This window comes from Coffea arabica, chromosome 1e (assembly GCF_036785885.1).
Source record: "Coffea arabica cultivar ET-39 chromosome 1e, Coffea Arabica ET-39 HiFi, whole genome shotgun sequence".
In the NCBI taxonomy this organism is placed as follows: Eukaryota; Viridiplantae; Streptophyta; class Magnoliopsida; order Gentianales; family Rubiaceae; genus Coffea; species Coffea arabica.
Genome location: NC_092311.1, coordinates 20,370,412 through 20,385,432, shown reverse-complemented (window position 1 = coordinate 20,385,432; position 15,021 = coordinate 20,370,412).

Below are 15,021 nucleotides of genomic sequence, written 5' to 3'. Positions count from 1 at the left end.
AAATCATAAAAATCACCAATAAAATCCAAAATTGGTTAAGCTTTACCCTAAACCATGAAATTATCCACAAAATAGCATATTTAACCTCTACAAACCACTAATTCCACATTAGTAGGAACAAAGAGAGAATTTCTTGATAACTTACCTTATAACTCAAAAAATATGGTAGCTTAGAGTTTTCCCCCTTCCAAACAACTCCACCAACTCCTTTATTTCTCCTTAGTGTACACTTGTACGGAATAGTTTGTGATTTCACCGGTTAAAACTCAAGATTTGAGCAAAGATTAAAGCTAGAAAAATGAAGAACTTTCTCTCTTTTCTCTCTATGATGCACGGCCAAGAGAATGAGCAAGAATGGAAGATATTTCAGCCAAGAAACAAGATAAGAATGAAGGAAAAATAGCCAGTCAAACCTGGCTGCAGAAGTGACACGTCACAATCCGGCCAAAATCTGGCCGGATTCCAGGCCAGATTCAAGGCAGTGGCGATTCAAATTTTTTTTCAAAACTCCAAGACAATCCGGCCAGGTATCCGGCCAAGAACTGGCGGGATTTCCGGCCGGATTCCCCAAAAATATTTCTAGTCAGAAATTTTTTCCTTTTCTTCTTCTTTCGGGCGTCACAATTTCAAAGGTCTTGTCAAAATTTGGTAATGCTAAAACAGGTGCATGTGTGAGTTTGTCCTTGAGGGTAAGGAATACTTGTTCTTGGGCTTCTCCCCAATGGAATTTATCATTCTTCTTTGTCACGGCGGTCAATGGAGCAGCAATGGTGCTGAAGTCTTTGACAAATTGCCGGTAGAAGCCCGCCAATCCATGGAAGCTACGCACCTCAGGGACGGATGTTGTAGTTGGCCATTTCTTGATGGCCTCAATCTTGGACTCGTCTACTTTGATGCCCTGTGAACTCATAACATAGCCTAAAAACACAAGTTCATTAGTACAAAAGGTGCACTTCTTAAGGTTGGCGTATAGACGCGCCTCTCGAAGTGTATTAAGAACTAATCTCAAATGCTCCATGTGCTCATGCTCATTTCGACTATATATCAAGATGTCATCAAAATAGACAATCACAAACTTCCCAATGAAGTGTCTCAAAACATGGTTCATTAATCTCATAAATGTACTAGGGGTGCTAGTCAACCTAAAGGGCATGACTAGCCATTCATAAAGACCATGTTTAGTTTTGAAAGTTGTTTTCCATTCATCGCCTTCTTTCATTCTAATTTAATGATAGTCACTCCTTAAATCAATTTTAGTGAAAATAACAGCACCATCAAGTTTGTCAAGTATATCATCTAGCCTAGGAATGGGATGACGATATTTAACAGTAATAGCATTAACGGCTCTACAGTCGGTGTACATGCGCCAAGTACCATCCTTTTTGGGGACAAGTATCATAGGCACAGCACAAGGACTTAGACTTTCCTTTACCCAACCCTTACCTAATAGGCCATCAACTTGCCTTTGAAACTCCTTTGTCTCCTCAGGACCCATGCGGTAAGCCAGTTTGTTGGGTAGTGGTGCTCCAAGAATCAGTTCTATTTGGTGCTCAATCCCTCGAATGGGTAGTAAACCATCAGGGACCTCATCAGGGAACACGTCCTCGAATTCCTGCAAAAGAGCAACCATACTCGAAGCAATGCCTTATCGAGCTCAGCAACATCTAAAAGCACATGTTTGCAAATCATGAGAAGTACAGGCTGATCAGAATTCAATCTTTCTAACATCCTTAACCTTAATGATCATGTTTTGCTTCCTAGTGGTGGGTTTAATGAGTGAATGGTCATGTGTAACACTAGGTGTGCTCACTTGACCCTTGGTCGATTGCTCACTTGTAGAAGTGGAGCATTTGCCAGCGTTGGCCGCCTTGTGTTTCCTCTTTTGCCGATCCATTTCGCACTCCCTTTGCAATTTAAGTTTGTCCTCATATACTTGTGCAAGTGTGAGGGGTGTTAGGACCATGCGTTTATCATTGTGCAAAAGAGTGTACTTGTTTGCCCTACCATCAAATGTGACATGTTTATCAAATTGCCAAGGTCTTCCTAGAATGACATGTGTCGCGCATGCATAGGTACAACATCACACACAACTTCATCAATGTAGTTGCCAATTGAAAAAAGAACACGTACCTGTTTGTAGACATGTACCTCACCTTCTTCACTTAGCCATTGGAGGCGGTATGGATGTGGATGTCTAGTGGTAGGAAGGCCCAAGCTCTCAACCATTAGTAAGCTTGCCACATTGGTGCAACTCCCACCATCAATGATGAGACTGCACACTTTATCACTTACTTTACAACGAATGTAAAATAAGTTTTCCCTTTGCAATTGCTCGTCCTCCTTGACTCGGGCGGTTAGCACTCGTCGGGCCATCAAACACCCTATTTCCCCTTGAGTAGGAGAACATTCTTCCTCAGCCGAGTCATCCTCCAAGCAATCGTCCTTGATCAATCCAGGTATATCCTCACAATCATCGTCATCGGAGACGATCTCTCCATTGTGAGTGACTAACATGATCCTCTGGTTCGGACATTGGGACTGGATATGTCCAAACCCTTGGCACTTGAAGCGCTTGATATCTCCACTCCTAGTCTTAGGAGTCTCATGACGTGCCATAGAAGTGGACCTGGATGCATCAACAACTTTGTTAGGGGTAAAATTAGAATTTCGATTAGGAGCATTACCTTGAGCTCGGCTAGATGAAGTTGGGGTAGCCGAATTTCCAGCTTCGTGGGTCGCTCTCCGTGGTTGGTTGCCCCTCCATGAAGTCGAGTTGGAAGTTTGGAAGGTACGGGCTCCTCGCCTCAATTTCTTTCCCCTCTCGGCCTTGATAGCGAGTTCAAGAAGATCATGCATGTCCAAATAATGTTGGAGCTCCAAGGCTTCTTGAAGGTCAGGGTTGAGACCTCTAAGAAACCTCGCCATGGTTGCTTCACTATCTTCTTGAAGGTTCGCCCTCATCATGGCCATTTCGTTCTCCTTGTAGTAGTCCTCCACACGCATGTTACCTTGACTGAGGGTTTGAAGTTTGGAGTGGAGATCATGATTGGAGTAGCTAGGGACAAATCTCCTACGCATCAATGCCTTGAGTTCTCGCCAAGTTCGGACTTGTGGTTCTCCCATTCTCCTTCTTTGGGTTCTCACTTGGTCCCACCAAACTAGGGCGTAGTGGTGAACTCAACGGTGGCAACTTTCACCTTTTGTTCCTCGCTATAGTAGTAACAGTCGAAGACCATTTTGATGCGGCCTTCCCATTCCAAGTAAGCCTCAGGTTCACTTTTGCCTTTGAAAGGGGGCACTTGAATTTTGAGTCCCTTGAGTTCGTTCTTAGGCGTGTCCTTTCCAGGCCTCTTGGTTCTCTCGTCATCTTCACTAGTCGAGTAGTCTTCACAATTTGCCTCCTTGGTGCCATGGTTACTCCGGTTGTGAGACCGAGAACGAGAGCCTCGTGTGAGACTCCTAGATAGCTCCACAAAACTAGTGTGCAACTCCTCCATTTGTTGCTCACTAATTCGCTTGAGCTCGTTCTTCATGGCGGTGAACATCAACGAGTAGTCTGTGGTCGGTTGATTTTGCTCCATGTCCCTCTTTATGCCCTACAAAAGGTTAGTAACAACAACACAAGTATATCCTCACTTCACTCCCTTAGTGTATCACTCAATCTCCTGTGTATCACTCAAAAGCACTCTAATGGACTTACCAAATACCTTTACCTGTTGGGTTAGATAATTGAGAAGGCCGCTCAAGTCCAATAATTGTCACCAACTTTTTCCACAAGAGTAACCAAGAAGGTAAGACACAAATGTGGGTGGAAAATGAAGTGGGAATGGACGAATTTGGAAGGCCAATAGTGGCGGACAGAAATGGAAGTGCGCTAATGGGAACACAAAAGAAAGAAACCCTAGCTTCCTAAAATGTAGGAGTGGGTTCCTAGAATGTAGGAGAGTAATCCTAAAATGTAGGAGAGTGTTCCTAAAATGTAGGAGAGAATGTAGGAGAGTAGCCAAGTGAAAACAAAGGAGTTATCCAAGTGTTTTACTTAGTTTCCTAAATTGATTTGGAAAACAAGTTAGTTTTGGAAACCGTTTAGAAAACCTTTTCTTGAATAACTTTGATTAGCTTCCAAATCCCAACCCAAGTCGGGTTTCCTTAGTAAATTTCGGTCCTCCCCCTAAACCCTCTTCCCAAGTCGGTGGAGATGGCTTATTAAAGCCCTCCACTATAGCCATCACTTACACTCTCGAAGAAGACCAAGTGCAATTCGGAATTTTTGGTCTTAGTGCTCAAGATAATTCGGCTAATGGTCAAGGCAAGAAGATGGCGTCTCAAGAAGATGCAAGCAATGTCACTCAAGCTTCCCCCCAATGGGCTGCTCAAGAGTTTCTCAAGAATTTTACTCTATGGTATTGCTTTGTTTCTTGCCACCCGAATGCCCTTTCTTTTTTCCTTTTCGTTTCTATTTTTTTTTTTATCGTATCAAACAAATAACACAAATAGCCTGACCGAACTGGAATAAAATTCCAGATTTGGTTCGGTCCACAATGCACAAGTAACGATCAACAATCCCTCAAGAATTCCCACGCAAGTTTCAAGAACTTCAAGAATTTCCAGTTTGATTTCAAGAGACTCAAGAAACCCTAGATTCTTGTAGATTTCCTTCATGATTCACAAACACCAACTAGTTTTAACAAAAATCAGTTTTGAAAATTAAGCAAAAAACACTTGGACAGATTTGAAACAAAGAAAAGACCCTAGCGCAAGACAAACCCTAGCCACCACTACTAGAGTCTCTTTTGTTTCCTTGTCGCTCACGGACAGTTTGGAACTAACAACAATAACACACGAGTTGGACAGAAATTTTGATGCAACAAAGGACACAAAGTACGGTCAGATTGTCAAGGCAACAACCGACGCATGCATGGACAGATTTGGCTCGATAACTTGAGCAACACCCGGACAGAATTTTGTTTCTCTTTTGATGAATACTAGCGACTCAATAACAAGGACAAGTGCAGCTACACGTGGAGATGATACGGGCAGCATGCACGACACAACCACACGAACAGAAATTGATGGCCACGAAGCAACAAACGACTCCGGTCAGATTTCAACCAAACGACTAACACGACAAGGGAAGAACAAGTGCGGACAGATTTTGTTTTTTTTTTTTTGAAACAATGCAGCGGAAAATAACACAAAAATCCTACGACACAACTACGAAAAACAAGGATATAACGAAAGATACCTCCACCTAAGTTCTGATACCAACTGATACGGTCCTCGATCAACACGTATCGAGACACGTAGTACGCTTGCCCAAGGATCTAGCGAGGTTGTCCAAGGCTTGGATTGCGCGACCTAAAACCAAAACGGATGACACGAATTGGTTGAAGGTGGTAGAACGACGACTCCAATTGAGGTGTTTACTCGAGTGGATAGGTCGGTAGAAAAATCTAGGACAATCGGTGAGATTGCTCAAGAACCCTTGCCTAAGCAAGTGAAAGGATAGAATGCTCTCAATAATTTGAAAAGAAACAAACCAGAATTTTATTATAAAAATTGTGTACCCGTTAACCGTACAAAGTGAGCCTTTATATAGGCTAAGGGGCTAATGAAACCCTAGGAAACTAGCTAAAGGAGTGTCGGCCATTCTTTGGACAAGGTGGGCCGGCCCATGATTCAAATGAAATAATCTAATCCAACTCTAAACAAGTGAACCTAACACTAGGCCTAAGGCCTAGTCGACCAACCCTTCATGGGCTCTCTTCGTGGGCTTGGATCATCATGTAGACAACTTGATTATCTCCTTCCAAACCTTCAATATCCCGATGGACTCCTTGTTGGTCTTGAACATTTCGCACAAGAGCTTGAAGGGACTCCTTGAAGCGCTTGGCCCGTGCACGTGTGACTAGGCCCAATGGAACTCGAACTGGATCATTACTTGGGTTAAGATCCGTGCATACATCGGTCCCCTCCATTTGAGGACGCCAAGGAATGGGCTCAAGTCTGCGACATAAAAGTCGCGCTAACATTGTACTCCTCTGGTAGCTCTAATTTATAGGCATTGTCATTGACGCGTTGGAGCACTCGAAAGGATCCATCACCCCTTGAGGATAGATTCCCTTGGCGTTGCTTGGGAAATCTTTCTTTTCTCAAGTGTAGCCACACCCAATCGCCAGGTTCAAAGGTCATCTAGCGACGGTTCTTGTTAGCTTGCTGGATGTATTGCTGTGTACGCTTCTCAATATTTGCACGACCAGCTTCATGTAACTTGCGTACAAAATCAGATTTCTTTCTCCCATCTAAACTTGTGTGCTCAAAGGAAGGTAAGGGTGCCAAGCCAAGGGGAGTCAGGGGGTTAAAATCATATACAATCTCAAATGGTGAGTAGTGTGTTGCACTATGAAAAGTTCTATTGTAAGCAAATTCCACATGTGGCAAACACTCTTCCCAAGATTTAAGATTTTTTTTAATCAAAGACCTGAGTAATGTTCCAAGTGTGCGATTGACAACCTCAGTTTGGCCATCGCTTTGAGGATGACTTGTGGTTGAAAATAATAATCTAGTGGCAAGTTTAGATCACAAAGTCTTCCAAAAATAACTCAAGAACTTCACATCTCTATCACTAACAATGGTTTGAGGCATACCATGCAAGCGAACAATTTCTTTGAAGAACAAGTTAGCAATACGAGATGCATCATCAGTTTTGTGACAAGGGATGAAATGAGCCATCTTAGAAAATCTGTCAACTACCACATAGATGGAGTCATTACCCCTTGGTGACCTAGGTAGGCCCAAGACAAAGTTCATAGACAAGTCAACCCAAGGATGACGTGGAATGGGCAATGGGGTATACAAGCCATATGGGTTTGTTTTAGACTTGGCTTTGTGACAAGTGGCACATCTACCAATCATGCGCTCAATATCCCTACGCATATGGAGCCAGTAGAAGTGTTCTTGCAACATTGCTAAAGTCTTAACAACACCAAAATGTCCCATGAGGCCGCTACTATGTGTCTCTCTAACCAAAAGATCACGAATGGAAGAATTAGGCACACACAACTTATCTACATGGAAGAGGAATCCATCATGCAAAAAGTATTTTCCATGCGGGTTCTTAACACAAGCAGCATATATGTCACCAAAATCATGATCATGTGCATAGAGTTCCTTAATCATTTCAAACCCTAATAACTTAGCATCAAGAAAAACAAGCAAGAAATGTCTACGTGATAAGGCATCAGTTACCACATTCGATTTGCCAGTTTTGTACTTAATGACATAAGAGAAGGTGTCAATGAAGCTTACCCATTTGGCATGTCTTTTACTCAATTTTGGTTGCCCCTTGAGAAACTTCAATGACTCGTGATCAGTGTGTATCACGAACTCCTTAGGGCGGAGGTAGTGTTGCCAGGTCTCCAAAGCCCTCACCAGTTTGTACAACTCCTTGTCGTACGCGGGGTAGTTTAAGGCAGCACCTTCCAGTTTCTCGCTAAAGAAGGCACAAGGCCTCTTGTCTTGCATGAGAACGGCGCCAATACCTACACCAGAAGCATAACATTCAATTTCAAAGGTCTTGTTAAAATTTGGTAATGCTAAAACAGGTGCATGTGTGAGTTTGTCCTTGAGGGTAAGGAATGCTTGTTCTTGGGCTTCTCTCCAATGGAATTTATCATTCTTCTTTGTCACGGCGGTTAATGGAGCAGCAATGGTGCTGAAGTTTTTGACAAATTGCCGGTAGAAGCCCGCCAATCCATGGAAGCTGCGCACCTCAGGGACGGATGTTGGAGTTGGCCATTTCTTGATGGCCTCAATCTTGGACTCGTCTACTTTGATGCCCTGTGAACTCATAACATAGCCTAAAAACACAAGTTCATTAGTACAAAAGGTGCACTTCTTAAGGTTGGCGTATAGACGCGCCTCTCGAAGTGTATTAAGAACTAATCTCAAATGCTCCATGTGCTCATGCTCATTTCGACTATATATCAAGATGTCATCAAAATAGACGATCACAAACTTCCCAATGAAGTGTCTCAAAACATGGTTCATTAATCTCATAAATGTACTAGGGGTGCTAGTCAACCTAAAGGGCATGACTAGCCATTCATAAAGACCATGTTTAGTTTTGAAAGTTGTTTTCCATTCATCGCCTTCTTTCATCCTAATTTAATGATAGTCACTCCTTATATCAATTTTAGTGAAAATAACAGCACCATCAAGTTTGTCAAGTATATCATCTAGCCTAGGAATGGGATGACGATATTTAACAGCAATAGCATTAACGGCTCTACAATCGGTGCACATGCGCCAAGTACCATCCTTTTTGGGGACAAGTATCATAAGCACAGCACAAGGACTTAGACTTTCCTTTACCCAACCCTTACCTAATAGGCCATCAACTTGCCTTTGAAACTCCTTTGTCTCCTCAGGACCCATGCGGTAAGCCGGTTTGTTGGGTAGTGGTGCTCCAAGAATCAGTTCTATTTGGTGCTCAATCCCTCGAATGGGTGGTAAGCCATCAGGGACCTCATCAGGGAACACGTCCTCAAATTCCTGCAAAAGAGCAACCATACTCGAAGGCAATGCCTTATCGAGCTCAGCAACATCTAAAAGCACATGTTTGCAAATCATGAGAAGTACAGGCTGATTAGAATTCACAATCTTTCTAACATTCTTAACCTTAATGATCATGTTTTGCTTCCTAGTGGTGGGTTTAATGAGTGAACGGTCATGTGTAACACTAGGTGTGCTCACTTGACCCATGGTCGATTGCTCACTTGTAGAAGTGGAGCATTTGCCAGCGTCGGCAGCCTTGTGTTTCCTCTTTTGGCGGCCCATTTCACACTCCCTTTGCAATTTAAGTTTGTCCTCATATACTTGTGCAAGTGTGAGGGGTGTTAGGACCATGCGTTTATCATTGTGCAAAAGAGTGTACTTGTTTGCCCTACCATCAAATGTGACATGTTTATCAAATAGCCAAGGTCTTCCTGGAATGATATGTGTCGCATGCGTTGGTACAACATCACACACAACTTCATCAATGTAGTTGCCAATTGAAAAAGGAACACGTACCTGTTTGTAGACACGTACCTCACCTTCTTCACTTAGCCATTGGTGGCGGTATGGATGTGGATGTCTAGTGGTAGGAAGGCCCAAACTCTCAACCATTAGTAAGTTTGCCACATTGGTGCAACTCCCACCATTAATGATGAGACTGCATACTTTATCACTTACTTTACAACGAGTGTAAAATAAGTTTTCCCTTTGCAATTGCTCGTCCTCCTTGACTCGGGCGGTTAGCACTCGTCGGGCCACCAAACACCCTATTTCCCCTTGAGTAGGAGAACATTCTTCCTCAGCCAAGTCATCCTCCAAGCAATCGTCCTTGATCAATCCAGGCATATCCTCACAATCGTCGTCATCGGAGACGATCTCTCCATTGTGAGTGACTAACATGATCCTCTGGTTTGGACATTGGGACTAGATATGTCCAAACCCTTGGCACTTGAAGCACTTGATATCTCTACTCCTAGTCTTAGGAGTCTCATGAGGTGCCTTAGAAGTGGACCTGGATGCATCAACAACTTTGTTAGGGGTAAAATTGGAATTTCGGTTAGGAGCATTACCTTGAGCTCGGCTAGATGAATTTGGTGTAGCCGAATTTCCAGCTTCGTGGGTCGCTCTCCGTGATTGGTTGCCCCTCCATGAAGTCGAGTTGGAAGTTTGGAAGGTACGGGCTCCTCGCCTCAATTTCTTTCCCCTCTCGGTCTTGATAACGAGTTCAAGAAGATCATGCATGTCCAAATAATGTTGGAGCTCCAAGGCTTCTTGAAGGTCAGGGTTGAGACCTCTAAGAAACCTCGCCATGGTTGCTTCACTATCTTCTTGAAGGTTCACTCTCATCATGGCCATTTCGATCTCCTTGTAGTAGTCCTCCACACTTATGTTACCTTGTGTGAGGGTTTGAAGTTTGGAGTGGAGATCGTGATTGTAGTAGCTAGGAACAAATCTCTTATGCATCAATGCCTTGAGTTCTCGCTAAGTTCGGACACGTGGTTCTCCCATTCTCCTTCTATGGGTCCTCACTTCGTCCCACCAAACTAGGGAGTAGTGGTGAATTCAACGGTGGTAACTTTCACCTTTTGTTCCTCGCTATAGTCATAACAGTCGAAGACCATTTCGATGCGGCCTTCCCATTCCAAGTAAGCCTCAGGATCACTTTTGCCTTTGAACGCGGGCACTTGAATTTTGAATCCCTTGAGTTCGTTCTTAGGCGTGTCCTTTCTAAGCCTCTCGACTCTCTCGTCATCTTCACTAGCCGAGTAGTCTTCACAATTTGCCTCCTTGGTGCCATGGTTACTCCGGTGGTGAGACCGAGAACGAGAGCCTCGTGTGAGACTCCTGGATAGTTCCACAAAGCGAGTGTGCAACTCCTCCATTTGTTGCTCACTAATTCGCCTGAGCTCATTCTTCATGGCGGTGAACATCAACGAGTAGTCTGTGGTCGGTTGATTTTGCTCCATGTCCCTCTTTATGCCCTGTAAAAGGTTAGTAACAACAACACAAGTATATCCTCACTTCACTCCCTTAGTGTATCACTCAATCTCCTGTGTATCACTCAAAAGCACTCTAATGGACTTACCAAATACCTTTACCTGTTGGGTTAGGTAATTGAGAAGGCCGCTCAAGTCCAATAATTGTCACCAACTTTTTCCACAAGAGTAACCAAGAAGGTAAGACACTAATGTGGGTGCAAAATGAAGTGGGAATGGACGAATTTGGAAGGCCAATAGTGGCGGACAGAAATGGAAGTGCGCCAATGGGAACACAAAAGAAAGAAACCCTAGCTTTCTAAAATGTATGAGTGGGTTCCTAGAATGTAGGAGAGTATTTCTAAAATGTAGGAGAGTGTTCCTAAAATGTAGGATAGAATGTAGGAGAGTAGCCAAGTGAAAACAAATGAGTTATCCAAGTGTTTTACTTAGTTTCCTAAATTGATTTGGAAAACAAGTTAGTTTTGGAAACCGTTTAGAAAACCTTTTCTTGAACAACTTTGATTAGCTTCCAAATCGCAACCCAAGTCGGGTTTTCTTAGTAAATTTCGGTCCTCCCCCTAAACCCTCTTCCCAAGTCGGTGGAGATGGCTTATTAAAGCCCTCCACTATAGCTGTCACTTACACTCTCGAAGAAGACCAAGTGCAATTCGGAATTTCTGGTCTTAGTGCTCAAGATAATTCTGCTATTGGTCAAGGCAAGAAGATGGCATCTCAAGAAGATGCAAGCAATGTCACTCAATCTTCCCCCCAACGGGCTGCTCCAGAGTTTCCCAAGAATTTTACTCTATGGTATTGCTTTGTTTCTTGCCACCCGAATGCCCTTTCTCTTTTCTTTTTCGTTTCTGTTTTTTTTTTATCGTATCAAACGAATAACACAAACAGCCTGACCGAACTGGAATAAAATTCCAGATTTGTTTCGGTCCACAATGCACAAGTAACGATCAACAATCCCTCAAGAATTCCCACGCAAATTTCAAGAACTTCAAGAATTTCCAGTTTGATTTCAAGAGACTCAAGAAACCCTAGATTCTTGTAGGTTTCCTTCAAGATTCACAAACACCAACTAGTTTTAACAAAAATCAGTTTTGAAAATTAAGCAAACAACACTTGGACAGATTTGAAACAAAGAAAAGACCCTAGCGCAAGACAAACCCTAGCCACCACTACTAGAGTCTCTTTTGTTTCCTTGTCGCTCACGGACAGTTTGGAACTAACAACAATAACACACGAGTTGGACAGAAATTTTGATGCAACAAAGGACACAAAGTACGGTCAGATTGTCAAGGCAACAACCGACGCATGCATGGACAGATTTGGCTCGATAACTTGAGCAACACCCGGACAGAATTTTGTTTCTCTTTTGATGAACACTAGCGACTCAATAACAAGGACAAGTGCAGCTACACGTGGAGATGATCCGGGCAGCATGCACGACACAACCACACGAACAGAAATTGATGGCCACGAAGCAACAAACGACTCCGGTCAGATTTGAACCAAACGACTAACACGACAAGGGAAGACCAAGTACGGACAGATTTTGTTTTTGTTTTTTTTTTAAACAATGCAGCGGAAAATAACACAAAAATCCTACGACACAACTACGAAAAACAAGAATATAACGAAAGATACCTCCACCTAAGCTCTGATACCAACTGATACGGTCCTCGATCAACACGTTTCGAGACACGTAGCACGCTTGCCCAAGGATCTAGCGAGGTTGTCCAACGCTTGGATTGCGGGACCTAAAACCAAAACGGACGACACGAATTGGTTGAAGGTGGTAGAACGACGACTCCAATTGAGGTGTTTACTCTAGTGGATAGGTCGGTAGAACAATTTAGGACAATCCGCGAGATTGCTCAAGAACCCTTGCCTAAGCAAGTGAAAGGATCGAATGCTCTCAATAATTTGAAGAGAAACAAACCAGAATTTTATTATAAAAATTGTGTACCCGTTAACCGTACAAAGTGAGCCTTTATATAGGCTAAGGGGCTAATGAAACCCTAGGAAACTAGCTAAAGGAGGGTCGGCCACTCCTTGGACAAGGTGGGCCGGCCCATGACTCAAATGAAATAATCTAATCCAACTCTAAACAAGTGAACCTAACACTAGGCCTAGGGCCTGGTCAACCAACCTTTCATGGGCTCTCTTCGTGGGTTTGGATCATTGTGTAGACAACTTGATTATCTCCTTCCAAGCCTTCAATATCCCGATGGACTTCTTGTTGGTCTTGAACATTTCGCACAAGAGCTTGAAGGGACTCCTTGAAGTGCTTGGCCCGTGCACGTGTGACTGGGTCCAATGGAACTCGAATTGGATCATTACTTGGGCTAAGGTCCGTGCACACATCAATTGTCGACCAATTATTAAACATGTCCAGCAAATGATAATGACCAATGTAAAATTTCTCATTGGTACACTATCAAATCAGGATAGGAGCTAGAGAAAAACACGAATACCAACAAAAGAAAGAGATGTCATGATGGGTGCAACCCTAGCAACTGCACCAGCAAGTCATCGGTATGGAATAATCTGTGGAAACTTAATGTCAGGCATAAGAAAAAGCACTTTCTATGGAAATGTTTACAATACATGATACCCAACAATGAGACTTTGCATATAGAAGAACTAGGAAAGAGAGTCGTTTTAGCTAAAAGTGTGAAGAAAACCACTCAGCATTTGTTCTTTTATTATAGAACAGTCGAGGAGATATGGAAAATTTTTCCGCTATAACATGGATGGATTGAAATTTTTGGACTTGGTGGATGAGACTACAAGAAGCAGCAGCCAGGCGAGATGGAAGAATATGAATAAGACATTTTTTAACTCTAAAAGGCATACTAGAATTCTAGACTAGCTGTGCAACAATGGAGTGAATACAAAAATGCTGTTGGGGTAGAGAGCTCGATAGCAAAGGAGATTCATACTGCTGCAACAAGCCAGGCAACAGGAAGTCAACCAGGTCAAGATGCAATGAAATTATATGTAGATGGAGCCATTGATAAAGGGAAAAAGGGAAGATTAGTAGTAGTGTGGAATGGTGCAGAAAAACTAGTAACCACTTAGGCAATCCTCGTCAAAAATAGCTAATTCGATAATCATTGATGCCATGGGAATAAGGTCTACACTCACTTTTGCCATTGACAAAAATTGGGCCTCAATGTGCATCTTCTCGAGCAACAAACTGTGGTAGAAAGGATCAATCAACAATAAATGATTAGTCCATGCTATCTAGCATACTACGGGATGTATGAAAGCTGAAGGATTCATTATGTAAGTGCTAATTCCTTTCTGTTAATATGAAGGACAATAGTGTAAGTCATACTTTGGCAAAATTTGCCACCATACTTGATGGAGCCGCGCAAGCTGTCCAAGAGGTTCGAGAAGCTGAAGTCAATCCTGTGACCATTCCAGTTGGCCCAATGACACATCTCGTACCAAGAATCTCAAGGAATCGCTTCAAGCAATGGTTCGAGCTGTTCAAGATTCGATTGGGATGTCAAGTGCGTTTAAAGAGCCTAGTGAACAGAGTTTACCATTAGTGAACTTGCTTCAAATCAAAACAGAATTGGGGCATGAAGGCCTAGTTGTCCAACCGACTTGACCAACTTTACTGTTCAAATCAAACCAGAGTTGGAGGCACGAAGGCCGAGCTGTCCAACCGACTTGACCAACTTTAATGGCGCTTTTGTGGTGTTATTAATCGTTAGTAAGCAATAAACGGACCATTTTATGCAAGATTAGATCCACATATGATAGGGCCGAATTTGTGAGCCCATATTAGGTAATCGTGCGTTATTGCTTTCCAAGTGTGGTTAGGATTTCATTTTACAAAACTTATAAAAACTCTTGTTTCTATCAATAACATCACACAAAAAATTCCAACTTCACAGTTTCGAGTGCTAAGGCTCTCTTAGGCCTTAGCTCTTGCGAGCACCCTTGAACACTTTAGAAAATCTCTCAAGTGTTTATTCCATCTTATCAATCAAAAAATCATACTTAATTGTAGCACCAACTACCATTCTTATGGTTCACTAATTCGTTTAATTGTGGATCAAGATTGTACCAACATTCGTAACTAGAAGAATTAGAAGGATCTACGTAGGAAATTTCACTGCTAAGCTTGTGTCAATCACCAAAATCTGGGGCTTATTATTCACAAGTTTCGTCACACCGACGGCTCGTATCAATACTCATTTATGATGTTTAATGAAAATTGGACTTTCCTCGTGGCTTATCCGTGGGGCACAGATTATCGGTTGCGCAGTTGTCCCAAAATGCTTTGCAAAGTCTAATTTATATAAATACAAATCAAGTATAAGGGGAAAAAAACCTACCATCATAGGTCTGAACGGTACATGTCAACCACATTGGCAGCTAGGCAACCGTTTAGCACTTTTTAGTCAATATTTTCAATGATAATTTCCTCGCCTAAGTTCCTGATTTATTTTTTCTTTCAATA